Below are 15,007 nucleotides of genomic sequence, written 5' to 3' on the forward strand. Positions count from 1 at the left end.
ATCAAAAGAAGGGAAGGTGATTTTTTAAAAAATTTTGATATTTGTTTACTCCCTGGTTCACAATAAATGTCTTTTTGCATTGTCGTACGAGATATTTCAATGCACGCGACATAGCTTCTAGAGAGGTGAGAGAAGGAAGACTTGGTGATGGCAAGGGAGATCTCCTCCTTTGATGGAAACAACCTCTTTCACTTCTACCACTCTTGGAGAAAGAACTATTGCTCGAGGGAAATATTTCCCTCTTACATGTGGCTAGGAGAGCAGTTCGAATGTCATCCTCAAAAAGGCGGTTCCTTCCATTCAACAAGCCTCTCAACATGCTCACTCTCTTGTGAAGGTTGTTCTCAAAGAGTAATTATTGTAGTAATGACCATGTCATTGCAAACAATTGCCCTTGCACCATGTGTTGAAACGAGCAATATTGTTACATGTAGCCTTTGTGATAGATATCTTATTGCAGAAGCTCCTCCTTGTAGAAGCTTCATCTTCCTTGAAATTGTTTTAGTGCCATTTAATCCCATTAAGTGAATGATTCACCATATCTGTAAGCCAAAATAGCTTAGAAACTATAGAACCATTTCTACCTTATGGCATCCATATTTAATCCTATTGTCCCCTACAACATATCATTGATCTTAATGCCAATATGAGAATACAAGATCACACGTTTGTATCAACTCATGAGCTAGACATAATAGCATTTTTTGTTTTTGTTATTAAAACAAAAGGTTAAATGTGAATATCAACCGTACTTATCACGATTACATAGTACATTCTATGAGTCCATTCAATAGCATGTATAAATGACAAATAACAAATGATGCCTTTTAGTCATACCATTCCTCAATTTATTCTTGCTCATGCTAAGTCGTGGTTTTGTGCCGTATGCCTTGTTGAAATCAATTTGAGCCTCGTAGGTCGACTCCCCTTCCTTATGACAAAGTTTCACAATCTCCTTCACACATGCCCTATGCTTTCCTCTATGGTGCGAAAGCCTGCTTCAACGGGGTTGAATAAGTTTCTCTTTTCGAAAACCCCGCGTAATCACAATCATAGTGAGAATTTTTATGGCCACCAAAATCAAGGCAATCTGGCGATAGTTATCAATGTTGGTCAAGTTACCGTTTTTGGGGATTACCACAGTCATTACGTCGCTGACGCCAACCGAATACTTACATTAACGAATTTCCTCAATCATGTACAAGTAAGACTTGCCCATCTCCAATCATGTCTTACGCAAGTCCGATTAACTCCCTTTAGATACACAAGCAGCTTCATATACTCATGCAAAAAATCTACTACCGAGTGCCTCTTAGCAAGCATCTCGCACCTCATTCCAATTCCACACGTCACTAATCTACTACAACAAAAGTGAACGTGACGACCTTGCAAGCACATGCCCAATACCGTTCACAAAAGAGGACCATGAACCAAGCATACCTTGCACATACTCAATGACCGCACGTGGTGAGAGACCAAGATCAAGAGAGGAAGAGAATACGAAAGCACCTCTTAAAGTAGAATGCTATGCATGCATGCAGGGAGGTGAAGAGGAAAAGAACGAAAAAAGTCTGAGAGCACAGATAGATCGCAAAATTTCAGCAAGCCGCTCATCTAGTATGTAAAATGCACAATTAACGGTCTCAAGCCATAACGCATTTAGAAAGGCTTGTCTCTTGATCACACTTTATACTTGAAAGTTTTTTCCTGTTTCCAAGAGAGGAAGATCATTGCACTCAAGTAAAGTATGCGTCAAAAACATTATTGTCCAAATCATGGGATGAGTCAGTAGTCTTCATGTTAAGATTTTTATTTTAAGCTCTCTACATGCTCAACCTCCTCAAGTTGTGGCCATCTTCATTCGATCATTACATAGACCTAATACTAACACATCCTATATAACATTATAAGGCCAAAAAAGTATGATCTTCCCAACTAAGCGAAGGGAAGCATTCAGAAATTGGTCCAGGCTACTATCAACCGTAACTCATAGGTATCATAACAGAGATTCTGGTAGAAAACAGACTTAAAATCTCTTTTCTTTGATATATACCTACACCAGGTCAAAAAAGTATGGACTTCCAAACAACAGGCTAAAACACTTAAACAGAACACAAAAGTAAAGACACACTAAGGAGGAGGATAATAAGCTAAAAAACCTCGAATCTTATCCATTTAAGAGCGACTAAGTGCATCAAACAAAACAAAAGCAATACAAACAAAATTGGTTTAAAAAATGAGAGAAACCTACTTGAATGAACTTTGTACAAGTACTAAACCGTAGAAGTCATCTACAACTAAGCCCAGAGAGTGAATGAAAACTCTCACCAGTTTGTAACGTGGCAAGACAAACTTGCCAAAAGATTCACACATGGTAGTGAGCAGACATTGTGCTAATCAACAGTGGCAACTATTTAAGCTGGACAGTGTTGGGCACGAAACATGACACATGGTAGCCACCAATAGCACAGCCATTCAACATGACAATATGGAGATGTAGTAGTATATGGCAGCCACCAACATAGGAGGAGCCAAGTTAGCGCCCGCCACTGTCCCCATCAGCAGTTACCAAGTCAGCAGTGAGTAGAACCAATGTGCAGCAAAAGCAATATAGCAAAAGCAAAAGCACCTTGTGCCATCAAAAGCAAGGCCGGTAATTGGGAAAAAACCAAAACAGATGTGCAAAGCCAAAACACAGAAAGAGGGTGCAGAGAAATAACGGCCACATTACTGCATGCTACTGCGGGACTAGTTGCTTTACAGTTTCCTTTCACTGAATAAGGAACTCATTTGTGGAGATGTCAAACCAAGCCACTTTTCCGATTTGCAGAACAAAATCGGCAATTAGACAGTGGTGCAAAATTCTGATTTCCTTTTTCAGAAACGTGAGGTTTCAGAAACGTTTCCCCAAGATCCTTTGTTGAAGAAAGGGGTTTGTTGGCAACTATCAGTATGTGCTCTAATAGTTGTCACTTTGACTTTTGGGCAACGAAATAAAGAAATGTGTGAATGGAACTCCAGTCTCCGCCACTTTGTGCATCTCTGAACACTGCTTTTCAAGTTCAAGTTTGCTGTTTTCCATTCAAGTTTACCTAATTCATGTCTTACTACAAGATGTTAGCAGTGTGCATTACCATTAAGTGTGCATTTTTGTGTGCATATATATTTCACCAAACGTGTAGGGTGACGTTTCAAACATGAATCAAGACCTCTTGAAATCTTTGAAACCCTTTCCAAACTTCGCTTTTCAAAACTGCTTAGTGCACCAAAAATCAACATAAAAGCATAAAAACCATCTCCTTTCAGTTTCCATCGCCCAAAAAACAAGTCCCTCCTCAAATCACCCACATCATCTCTCATCTGTACGGACTGCTACTTCGACAGTATGGACACATATTTGTATTTTAGAGACTACCACCCAAATTTTCCGCCGAGGGGCAATTTTTGACTCGCATATTTAAGTGTGTGCGCATGTATATGGTCTATAAGCATAAGGGATGTGCGGTACACGTTTTGGTAAAATTGGCTGCTATAGTCCAGTATTGTGGTACTTAACCTATCATCAATTTTGGGGGAAGTCATCACCAATAGATTCCTTAGTCTTCTCATCATGACTAGCAAGTTTCCTATCATTTTATTCAGAATATCGTCAAAAACCCCACGAGAAGGCTATTTTCAGAATTCCACAACCAAAATTGGGCCCAACTTCACATCTAGCGGCCCAATTTCAAAAACATGACCAACCAATAGGCAACACTGGACTGCCAAGTCAATATCTGTCCTATAGTCGCAAGATCTGCGATGCAGATACTATCAACATAGATACTCGTTCAACATTTCACATTCATGCTGGTCCAACATTACCATGTTCTCATATCAATGAGTCCAGTGCTCTCCCTTATGCAGCATGCACTGCACCAAATCAAGTACTAAAATGACTTGACCAAGCTTTTTTTGTCGAAGCTCCAATACCAAAGGTCTCAAGGCATAGATCCCAAACCTGACGGTTATCTGCCAATTCGCCCTCCACTCCCACAAAATTATTCGACATCACCAAGTCACACTTAGCCCACCTCCAAATAATTCAAAAGGATGTACCCTTTTAGATTTTTGTAATCATACGTTCTCAGGCAAGTGCTGCTAGCTACATTAGCTTTATCTTGAAGAAATATAATTGTAAATGAATTAGTGGAAAAATTGGATCTATAAGTGTGAGGCTCTTCTCACTTGAGACATCAGAGTACATATATTCATAATGTGTGACTTGAAGGAATGATGAGAGCATTGAGAACGAGAATATCTGTATAGCCACCAAGAATAGATACTTCCGATGCACCACATTGGGTGGGTGACATAGAGCATCAAGAAGAAGTATTCAACCATCCAAAACGGACATCTCTGATAAGTAATGGAATGGGTGATCGGGAGCAACGAGTAGGAAAATTTCCAAACTATCCATAGTCAAACTAGTTTCCAAACTAAGTTAAGGTTGTGCACAAGGGACAAGCACTTGAATGAAGATGGCATCTCAGTAAGCTTTGAGAAAAAGCAGATTGTTACGTGCCGACTTCACTTGCGCCACGTGGACAAGCTTCTGCTACAATCTAGCGTCATTCTTAGCTTAGGACCTAGCCTCGCACCTGTGTGAGCCTCTAGCAGAACGTGCATGTCCAAGCCGGTCATAGTTGCAATACCCTCTCTTGCACAGGACAGCATTTTAGCATGTGCACTTATCCGTGCGAACCACCTCTTATCCTAGCATTTATTTATTAAATGATTCTTCACATTCCCAGTCGTGGGGCTGATTTGGCCAACATAATATTCCTATTTATGCATGCCTTGGGCGCCAGTAGAAGAGGGAAGAGGCAGCAGCAGCAGCAGCAGTAGAACCTGCAGATCCAAGATCACAGGACAGCACCTCACCGTTTTCAGCCCTGTAGCATCAGCATTTCCAGCCCAGAACAGCCAGCGATTCAACCTATGATCGCCATCAGACTTCAGCCCCTAGCCTCGTCATGGTTGCAAATTCTAGCCATCGACATCACTAGCATGTTCAGCATTCAGCCATAGCGTTGGCGTCGTCCTCGTCAAGATCGTCATTGTCGTCGTTGACACAGTACTCCGCATCTAGCACCCCTTGTGTTCAGCTTGGCTCTTGCCTAGCTCAACATAGGGATCCTCAATACGCCGCAGTACCCCTCAGTACCTCGTCGTCGATACAAAACCCATCAGTACCTCGTCGCCGTGGTTATCGTCCTCAACACAGAACCTATCAGTACATAAGCACCCTCAGTACCCCGCACTACCTCAGTACCCATCAATACCTTCAATACCCGCACTACCACAGCATTCCTCAGCATCTACCACAGTACCCTTCACTATCTTAGCAATTCCATTAAGTACCCATTAGCATCTAAGCATCTCACCATTTAGCATCATTGTATTAGCATTGTGCAAATAATAAAGCACATACTTGCTCTGGCAGCACAGGAAGGGGGCCCTTGTAACAGACTTGGACACTCCAAGTCAAGAATCAATCACGACAACACCAAATAACCACTTCAAAACAATTCACAAATCACAATAGATTTGCATTGGCCCGACGGAGTTCTGTGCCTAGAGATATTGGCCCCAAAGACTGACGTCTCTTTCGGTATTTCTTTTTATATTAATCAGATCAAAGTACAAGAGAGTGGCTAGGGTTTCACTCTCAGACTCTGCGTCCACATGCTCTGAGAAGTGAGACCCTTACCACTTATTTAAAGGTTACAAGGGATGCCCAAAAGCAGAGACCCAAAAGCTTTCCAGTTAAAAGCATAAGAGCTCAAAAGCTCTTCTCTTTTTTTTCTTTAAAAAAAAGCATTCTCTTCCTTTCTCTTGCGTAGAGTAAAAAGCAAGATTCGCGTCGCTCATCATTACAATTTTATATAAAAAAATTAAAAAGCCTCTGCGATTTCTGGAAATTAGGGTTTCTGGCAAAAATTAGGGTTTTTGTTCTCCGCCACATCATCACTTTGTGACATTCCCCCCTCTTGAAAGCAATGTAATCAACCGCGATTACATTGCCTCCAAAACCGACAAAAGCCATAAACCGTCTTAGCAGACACTGACTGTTAGTACATAAGTACTAGGGACACACATCTAGCACATGTACCAAATCGACAGTCACATCACACAACATCATAGGACATCACAGAACATCACATGACATTCCACATTCATTCGGATCTTAAACCATGATTTATCGGCAATGTAGCTAGCAATCACATCTAGGTCCAATCGGGACCTCATCGATGTCCGATTGACTAACCCCTATTGCAACCATGTCTATTCGAGATCAATCAGACCAAAATGTTGCAGTCATTTCGTCTGTCAGTTCCTGCATTCACAAGAAGTCACGAACAAATCAGTATCATTATCAGGAATTCGATTTCATAAAGTCATCCTGCAGAATATTGTCAGCTCTCAATATCCCTGAAGCTCAAAGAGACATCAGTGACTTTACTATCAAAATCAAGGCATCTGTTGACAAAGGAGCGGAGTAACTCCCCTCTTGTGCATCCCACTACACCAGATCTCCGGCAAAGCTGAATTTTGGGTTTCATTTGCAGTAGACTATGCTAAGCCAAAACATCGAGGTAAAGTTCCACAATCTGCTAGGTCCTCCTCCTCCATCCACCTCGCATCAAATGCAGGAAAGTTCTTGAATTTAACCAAGAAACTCCTTCGGACTTTACCTTTCTTCGTATCCGTATGTGCCAAAATCTGTTCAGGAACGAGGGTCTCCTCGTTTTCTTCCACTACGGATTGCTCATCAAGCTCCCCATCATCAGGCACATCACCCTTAACAGGGTTCAAGAGACTCACAAGCAATGCATTATGAATCCTCCAAGTATCTGGCAGTTTCAATCGGAAGGAGACATCATTAATCTTTTCAGTAATCTGGAAAGGTCCGTAGTATCACATACTAAGCTTTGGAAAAAGCCTCTCCTTTCCCTTTTTCTTTCTTAGGCGTGCTTTCTCAAAAGTAAGAGCACTGAATCATCCTCCTTCAGTTTCAAGTCGCGATGATGGCGATCTGCTGCCTTTTTCTGTCGTTCTTGCGACTTTTGCAAAGTCTCGCGAACCTTGGCAAAAGCCGTATCCAAATCTCGCGAATATTCATCCGCTTCAAATATCTAATCTTTCGTTCTCAGGAAGGATGGAACCTTCGCAACACTTTCAACAATCTCACATGGCGTCTTCCCCGTCGAAGAGTGTATCGTGTTATTGTAGGCAAATTCCAGCAAAATTAAGTTCTTTTCCCATTGAGTCTTCTGATCCGAGATACAAGACTTCAATAAATCTAAAACCACTGAATTGGCAATCTCAGATTGCCCGTCAGTCTGAAAGTGGAACGATGACGAGAACTGCAACCGCGTGGCAATGTTCTCCCAAATTGCCTTCCAAAACAAACTCATAAATCTGGGGTCTCTGTCCGAGACAATCGTCTCAGACGTGCCATGTAATCGGAAAATCATCGTGATCATTCTGTGTAATCGGGAGATCAAAAATGAAATCCATTTCAATACTTTCCCAAGGGCGGGTGGGTATGGGTAAAGGGTGTAACAATCCCTGTGCCTTATGCCTGTCAAACTTGACCTTCTGGCATACTGCGCACAACTCTTCCACGTCCTTTTTGAATCACGGCCAAGAGAAGTCTCTCTCTACCCCTTTCATGGTGGTAGCAATGCCGCGGTGACCCGTAAAAGGTGGACAGTGGCATTCAATCATAACCTTATCCCTCAACGGTTGTGTAACGCACAACATAGTCTTTCTCATCAAGTAGCCTTCCCGCAGAGAGTATCCCGCTACTGTCTCCCCATCCCCTATTCGTGTAAAAATATCTGCAAAATCTGTATCTCTGGCATACTGATCGACCATATCCTCGAAGCTCCTAATGATGTATCGCGGAAATAGCCAAAACCAACGGTTTCCGAGACAAAGCATCTGCCACCACATTCTTCCGTCCTTGCACATGGACAATCTGGAAGTAGAACTGTGACTAGATGTTCACCCACCGCATCTGCTTTTCCGAAAGTTGCTTCTATGACAAGTAGCACAAACTCTGATGGTCTGTAAAGATAGTAAAATCCGCTCCGAGTAGGTAATGCCGCCACTGAGTAAGAGCATGGATAACTGCCAAAAGCTCTTTCTCATAAATCTATGCTGTCATCTCCGACCTAGAGAACAAACGGCTCTCGTAAGCTATGACATGGCCTTCTTGCATCAAGACCGAACGTAAACTACGACCACAAGCATCACAATATACTTCAAATGACTTCTGCAAGTTCGGCAAAGTCAAAATAGGTCCCGTAGTTAATTTCTCTTTCAATGTCCGATAGGCAGTCACCTCTGTGGGTCCCCACGAAAAAGGTACTCCTTTCTGTGTCAAGGTATGCAAAGGGGAAGCAACCTCTGCAAACTTTCGTATGAACCGCCTGTAGTACGAACACAGTCCCAAGAAGATTGGACATTCCTCAAATCGGGCCAATCACGGATAGTCTCTATCTTGGCCGGGTCCATTTGCACTCTTGCTGCTGACACAATGTGTCACAAAAAGTGTATCTCTGGTAGGAAAAATTCACTTTTCTTTGCATTAATCACTAACATGTGATCTCGTAATGCCTGAAAGACTTGAAGCAGATGATCTCTGTGTTCTGCCTCATTCTTGGAGAAAACAATGATGTCGTCAAAGAAAGTGCCAACAAATAGCCTATACTCTCGAAAAATCCTGTCCATCATCCGGTTAAATGTTGCAGGAGGATTGGTTAAGCCAAAAGGCATCACCAAAAACTCAAATAACCCAAAAGTCGTCCGAAAAGCTGTCTTGTAGACATCTCCTAGCGCTATCCTGATCTGATGATATCCACTCTTCAAGTCAATCCTACTAAAGCACGAGGATCCCTGTAACCTGTCGAGTATATCATCGATCCTAGAAATCGGAAATCTGTTCTTGATGGTGATTTCGTTGAGAGTGCTATAATCGATGCACATTCTCCAAAATCCGTCTTTCTTCAAAACCAACAACACTGGAGAGCAATACGGTGAAGTACTAGGCTGGACAAAACCTTTTTCCAGGAGGTCTTTCACTAGGTTCATAATCTTTTCATTCTGTACTCGGCTCACACGGTAAGGTGGCCGATTTGGTGGCGTGCTTCCAGGTATCAGATCAATGGTTTGATCTTCAGGCCCTCTGAAAAGCAATCGGCATGAGTGTGGAGAAAAATCTTGGCATTCTTTTGATCAGGTCAAAACATATTCAACCTTCATCCATCATTCAGTTCTCTCCCAAAAGAATGAGTAAGAAACTGAAGTTCATCAAGTACAATCTCTAAGTCCTTCATTTATCAAAGTCGCTTTCTCGGCCCGGTACTCAACCACGGCGTAGTTCTTGTGGTACCAAGGGATTCCGAGTAGAACATCACTCGCGTGCCCTGGACACCCCTGTCATTGCAAACTAAGTTTGCCAATGCTCGGTGTAATGGCAACATCCCATCCGGGTGCCAGTCGAACTACCTTTGCCTGTGGCGTCAGTTTGTCGGGCGTAATTCCAAATTGAGCCGCCAATTCCAAGTGAAAAGAAGTTGGCCTTGGCTCCTTCAAAAGAGCTTCCTGATCCTTCACTTTGCCCCAAAAGCGGCAAAGTTTGTACTTTCATTCATTAGATTCGGTGCAGGTCCCACGCCAAGTGGTACCTTTCTTTTGCTTTTTGCTGTGCTTTTCGCCTTTCTTTTGCACGTCGAAAAGCTGAGCAATCCGTGCATCAACCACGTTCTCTAATTTCTTCTCCGTATATTTCTTGGAGGCAGAAGGTTTCTTGAGAGCGGGTTTCGGAAGTGGTGTTGCGGTTCTTTGCCACTCCATCTGTACCTCTTCCAAAGAGGTCCGGTTCATATATTTTGCCATCTTCGGGTCCTTGGCAAAATTGAGCATCATCTTTGTTGCATCATCAATCAATTTTCGACGCTCCATCTCTTGCTGCTCCGCTGGAGTAGGCCTAGGGGGGCCATACTCCGTGCCGGAATCTTCGTTGTGATCCCTGCCCGCATCTCCAGATGCAGAGGGAGTCGACTTATCATTGCCTGAAGCCATAGGTGCCGCCGAAAAAAAAATTGGGCATCGGATTTCCCGCAGAAGAGAAATCGGCCGTGCTTTGATACCACTGTAAAAGACTTGGACACTCCAAGTCAAGAATCAATCACGACAGCACCAAATAACCACTTCAAAACAATTCACAGATCACAATAGATTTGCACTGGCCCGGCGGAGTTCCGTGCCTAGAGATATTGGCCCCAAAGACTGGCGCGCCTTTCGGTATTTCTTTTTATATTAATCAGATCAAAGTACAAGAGAGTGGCTAGGGTTTCACTCTCAGACTCTGCGTCCAGATGCTCTGAGAAGTGAGACCCTCACCACTTATTTAAAGGTTACAAGGGATGCCCAAAAGCAGAGCCCCAAAAGCTTTCCAGTTAAAAGCATAAGAGCTCAAAAGCTCTTCTCTTTTTTTTATTAAAAAAAAAAAAGCATTCTCTTCTTTTCTCTTGCGTAGAGTAAAAAGCAAGATTCGCGTCGCTCATTATTTTTATTTTTATTTTTTTCAATTTTAAAAGCCTCTGCGATTTCCAAAAATTAGGGTTTTGTGGCAAAAATTAGGGTTTGCAAGTTTTTTTAGGGTTTTTGTTGTCCGCCACGTCATCACTTTGTGACAGCCCTTGAGGGTGGTTGGGATCCGACATGCTCTCTCTCTCTCTCTCTCTCTCTCTCTCTCTCTCTCTCTCTCTCTTTCTCATATATTCAGTTCAATTCAGTTCTTTCAAGTGAAGTAAAGTAGCCTTGTGTGTATGCGAAGTAGTAGATCCGAGCTAAATCCTAAACACTTCCGTTGCACCTGACATTGGAATCAGAGCTCTAAGCGTGCTTCGACTTCACAAACCACCAAGAACAAGAATGCAGAGAACCTCCTCAGTTTTTTTTACCCAAAGAAGCTTCGCGTCCCAATTCCGGACTTGTTAGCCACTTCCAACCTTAGTCCATCACGCATCGGGCGCCCTCCCGTCTTCATCACTATGTCTTTTAACGAAGATCCACATCGAATACACGAGAATGCAAATCTTGAGTACTAAGATCTACTTGGCTCCTATGCGGATATGGAAGAAGTTCCCTAACCCTCTTGTGCATTTCCATTCCTATGTAGCGTGCATCCACTTCTGTCGACAAGCAAACCTTCGAAATACCTCCAAGCACCCTTACCATTCATCCTCACTCGCAATGTTTTCACAACAAGACTATTCGAGAGTCAGCACCAACGCCGGTATTATTCTGCGACAGTAGTAAGGTTACCTAGTACCTCGGTTGGACGGTGTTAACACGCAGACGTACCTAAATCCACAATATCCACGAGTTTGAAGGAGTCCACATCGGTTTATGCATGCCTTCGGAGCTAGTAGAAGAGGGAAGAGGCAATAACAGCAGCAGAACTTGCAGACTCAAGGTCGCACGCAAGCACCTCAGCATTTGCACCCTCCTCTCATCAACATTTTCAGCCCTGTAGCATCAACTTTTCCAGCTCAGAATAGCCAACGATTCAACCTATGATCGCCATCAGACTTCAGCCCCTAGCCTTGCCATGGTTGCAGATTCTAGCAATCAACATCGCTAGCATTTACAACATTCAGCCATAGCCTCGTCGTCATCGTCGTCATTGACACAGTACCCCAGCATCTAGCACCCCGTGTGTTCAGCTTGGCTCCTGCCTAGCTCAGCATAGCGATCCTCAGTACCCCGAGGTACCCCGAAGTACCTCCTCCTCGTCGTCATCCTCGTCGAAACAGCACCCATCAGTACCTCGTTCTTATCACCGTCAACACAGAACCCATCAGTACCTCAACACCCCTCAGTACCCCGCACTACCCATCAATACCTTCAGTGTCACAAACTGCTAACATGTCAAAGCCCTAAAGAATGGAGCCAACTTACAGATGTCGGCCGAGGGGCCTAAACCCTAAGAAGAACAAGTAAAAAAGGAAGAAGTCCTACCAACTTATGGGGACCCCGTAGTCCGATGGGGCCCTGTCACCAAGAGGTGTATTTTTCCTGTTGCCTTCTTTAAATATGTACTACATATTTTTATTTATTTTATTTTTACTTGTTTTCCCCGGAACCTTTGAAAAGGTGCAACTGGACATTGCATGACCAGTGTGAAACGGTTGCGGCCAAACGGGTTTCTCACATCGGGAGTCTAGGTCGATCACTCTGGGACTGGTCGGGCTAGCTAGCACTCAATTCTGATGAGTATGGAAGCTTGTGTGCGCCAGATGGAATTTGGGCCGCTCGGCAAGTCACTTATAACTTTATAAGTCAGTGGGAACTAGAGCATCAACTCCAAAGGGGCAAACTGGACACATGGTGGCTCCAGGTGAATTTGCCAGATCCACCATAAAGAGGGGGGCGCCCAATTTGAGAGAGGAGGCTGATTTGACTCATTAGTGAACTTACAATGTGTGTGTGTGTGAGAGTAGTGGGTGCAGATCTACAGCTTTAATGGAAAGCTTGCCTTCTCCTCTCTCTCATGTAGCACGATGATTTGCTCTCGTGCATCTCTCTCTCCCCTTTGGCACATATGGTAATACCCCACTAGTTGGGCTACTCAGATGGATATGTACAATTCTGGGGGTTTATGCGCATTTGCCAGGCAAGAGCCTTGTGAACAAGAACCGGATTAGCTAATTGCTAATCCCCCACAGGTACGCACAGTTCCATCGCGAAAGATTGCGAGTTCGGAGAGTTTTCTCGAGTGAAAACTCGTCCAATTCACAAGGGAACTATCCCATTGCGTGCGAGAGCCATTGGGACACGTGTAGGCGTGTTCGCTCCGCGAAAAACGATCCAAAACAGAGAATTACAACCTGCTGTATTTTTCTGCAGGTTTAGGGTTTCGCACCTAGCTGCAAGGGAACACGAGAGGAGCCCCATGAAAGCCTTGGGATGCGTGTACGGGGTTTTGGGCACCCGACAATGAAAAACAGAAAATTACAGCACGCTGAATTTCTGTGACAGCTCACCAAAAAGCTTCCAGATAGCAAGGGAATCCGTCCTGGACAAGTACTTTTGACCTACAAGGGTTTTTGCACTGTTATGTTGCCGAAATCAAGTCAGAAACCTGTGTTTTCAGCCCTCGCAAGGTTTGGACAGCTTTGTGAAAGCTTGTACTAAGTGTTCGGATCGTCTATTCTAAATTGAATAAAGAAATACCGGAAGGGGCGCCAATCTTTGGGGCCTACAGGGTGTCGGTTTCGTGTGCGCAGTGACATTCTAGTCGTTGGACGCAAGTGTTGAGTCTCTCTCTTTTCCATCAATACTCTCTGTGATATTAACAGGTTGTAGATTTCGTACCGCCCTTTCATTGTGTACAGGCGTGTACAGGCCGGTTATATGGTTCCATCGACGGGATAAGACACTTTTTCCTCAAAGAGTGCGCCGTGGATTGTTGTGGGTGAAAGGATACAGAGTTAAGCACTATGGCAGAATGGAGAGACGAGGGTTATGAAAAGGAAGCATCCTCTTACAGTGGGCAGGAGGAGCAAAGGGTTGTTGACAAAGGGAAGCGACCCATGGAGCCGGAGGATGAGGATCTTATGTTCAAAGCTCGGTTCTTGAAGATCATGGATATCTTCGTGAAATTACAGAAGTACTTACGGGCTCCTAAACAGGATGTCTCTCCCCTACCACCTGAAAAAGAGGGTTCACATGTAGAGGGGTCTCATGACACTCATGGAAAGGCTCTTGTGGAAGAGCAGCAGCAGCAGGTGGTGAAGACACCCAATGTGTCTACAGGTTCAAAGGAACATGTGGTATCTAGACATGAGGCTGTGAATGGTCAAGGCAGTAATGAAAAAGCCGTTCGACAGACCATTCCACTGTTTACTTCATATCCTAGTTACTTTCGTGGTGGTTCAGTGTTTCAGGCTATGGTTGGACCATCCACAGGTTTACAAGGGCACATACCAAGAAATGTGTTTGGGGCAATGCAACCAGGTGCGGTTAACCCTATATACGGGAACATAGGTGTTCAGCCAGGTTTTCAGGGTGCCTATGGCTATTTTGGATGCCAGGAACTCATTGTGGCATGGCTGGTTTCTCACAGCAAAATGCTCAGAATGCGAATAACCTTGGCAAAACAAGTGATATGGGTGTTGGAATGCTTAACCGAGAAGTACCACTTCTTAAAGCACTTGTTGATGATAATGTGGTCACTACGAGCCAGCCAAAGGAATACAAGGAAGGCGGGGCAGCCGTGAAGTTTGACACTTTTAATTGCAGACAGGACAAAATAGACCTTCATACAACAGTTTGATGCGGCAAATGCATGAGGAAACTTCATAGAGTCTTCATGTATACGCAAGGCTGACACCTTTTTGAAGGGTAATGCGTTGAGATGGTGGACCACATTGTTAAATCAGGGCCAAGCACCTACAACATGGGTCCAGTTTAAACAGATATTTGCTCTTGCGTGGCTCACAAACACTTTCGAGGTGGATGTGATCACAGTATGACATGATTTGAATGCGTCAAATTGTGCAAATCTGGAAGAGGACTATCAAAAAATTTGCGATGCCTTGTTACCCATAAGCTCTTACAGGTTTGCACCATTGACAGAACAGATTGAAAGGTATTGTTGTGGATTGCTAAAGGAAATCAGGGACTATTGTACGAAGACCAATGTCATCAACATTATGCAGTGGATTGAGAATGCGACAGTGGCCAATAACTTGTTGCAGGGTAAATTCATTGGATTTACAGCCAATAACAAGGAAGCAATTTTCAGCCAAGGGCAATGTCACAACAACTCTCACTGTACCACCTTTCAAGAAGAAGTCTTTCAGAGGACAGAGAGGCAGTTTAAACCTTCTTCTCGGCAAAGCCAAGGGAAGAAAAGGCATTTTTCTGGCAAGACATTTGAGGAGAG

General features: G+C 43.6%; 1 protein-coding gene across 3 annotated transcripts in view; it reads right to left on the reverse strand.

The window, feature by feature from the left end:
• Nucleotides 1-976: 976 nt before the first annotated feature.
• LOC147458496 (uncharacterized) overlaps nucleotides 977-15,007 on the reverse strand; it is a 58,298-nt gene continuing 44,267 nt past the window's right edge. The window contains exon 3 of one of the 3 annotated variants that reach the window (XR_015188239.1): nucleotides 977-995. The gene's annotated coding sequence lies outside the window, so the exon portion shown is untranslated. Of the gene's footprint in view, nucleotides 996-2,252; nucleotides 2,550-2,655; nucleotides 3,093-15,007 lie in introns of those variants that run through there. The other 2 variants (XR_015188236.1, XR_015188238.1) reach the window with 2 other exon arrangements.

The sequence above is a fragment of the Adiantum capillus-veneris genome, chromosome 5 (genome assembly GCF_014529385.1).
Source record: "Adiantum capillus-veneris isolate H3 chromosome 5, ASM1452938v2, whole genome shotgun sequence".
In the NCBI taxonomy this organism is placed as follows: domain Eukaryota; kingdom Viridiplantae; phylum Streptophyta; class Polypodiopsida; order Polypodiales; family Pteridaceae; genus Adiantum; species Adiantum capillus-veneris.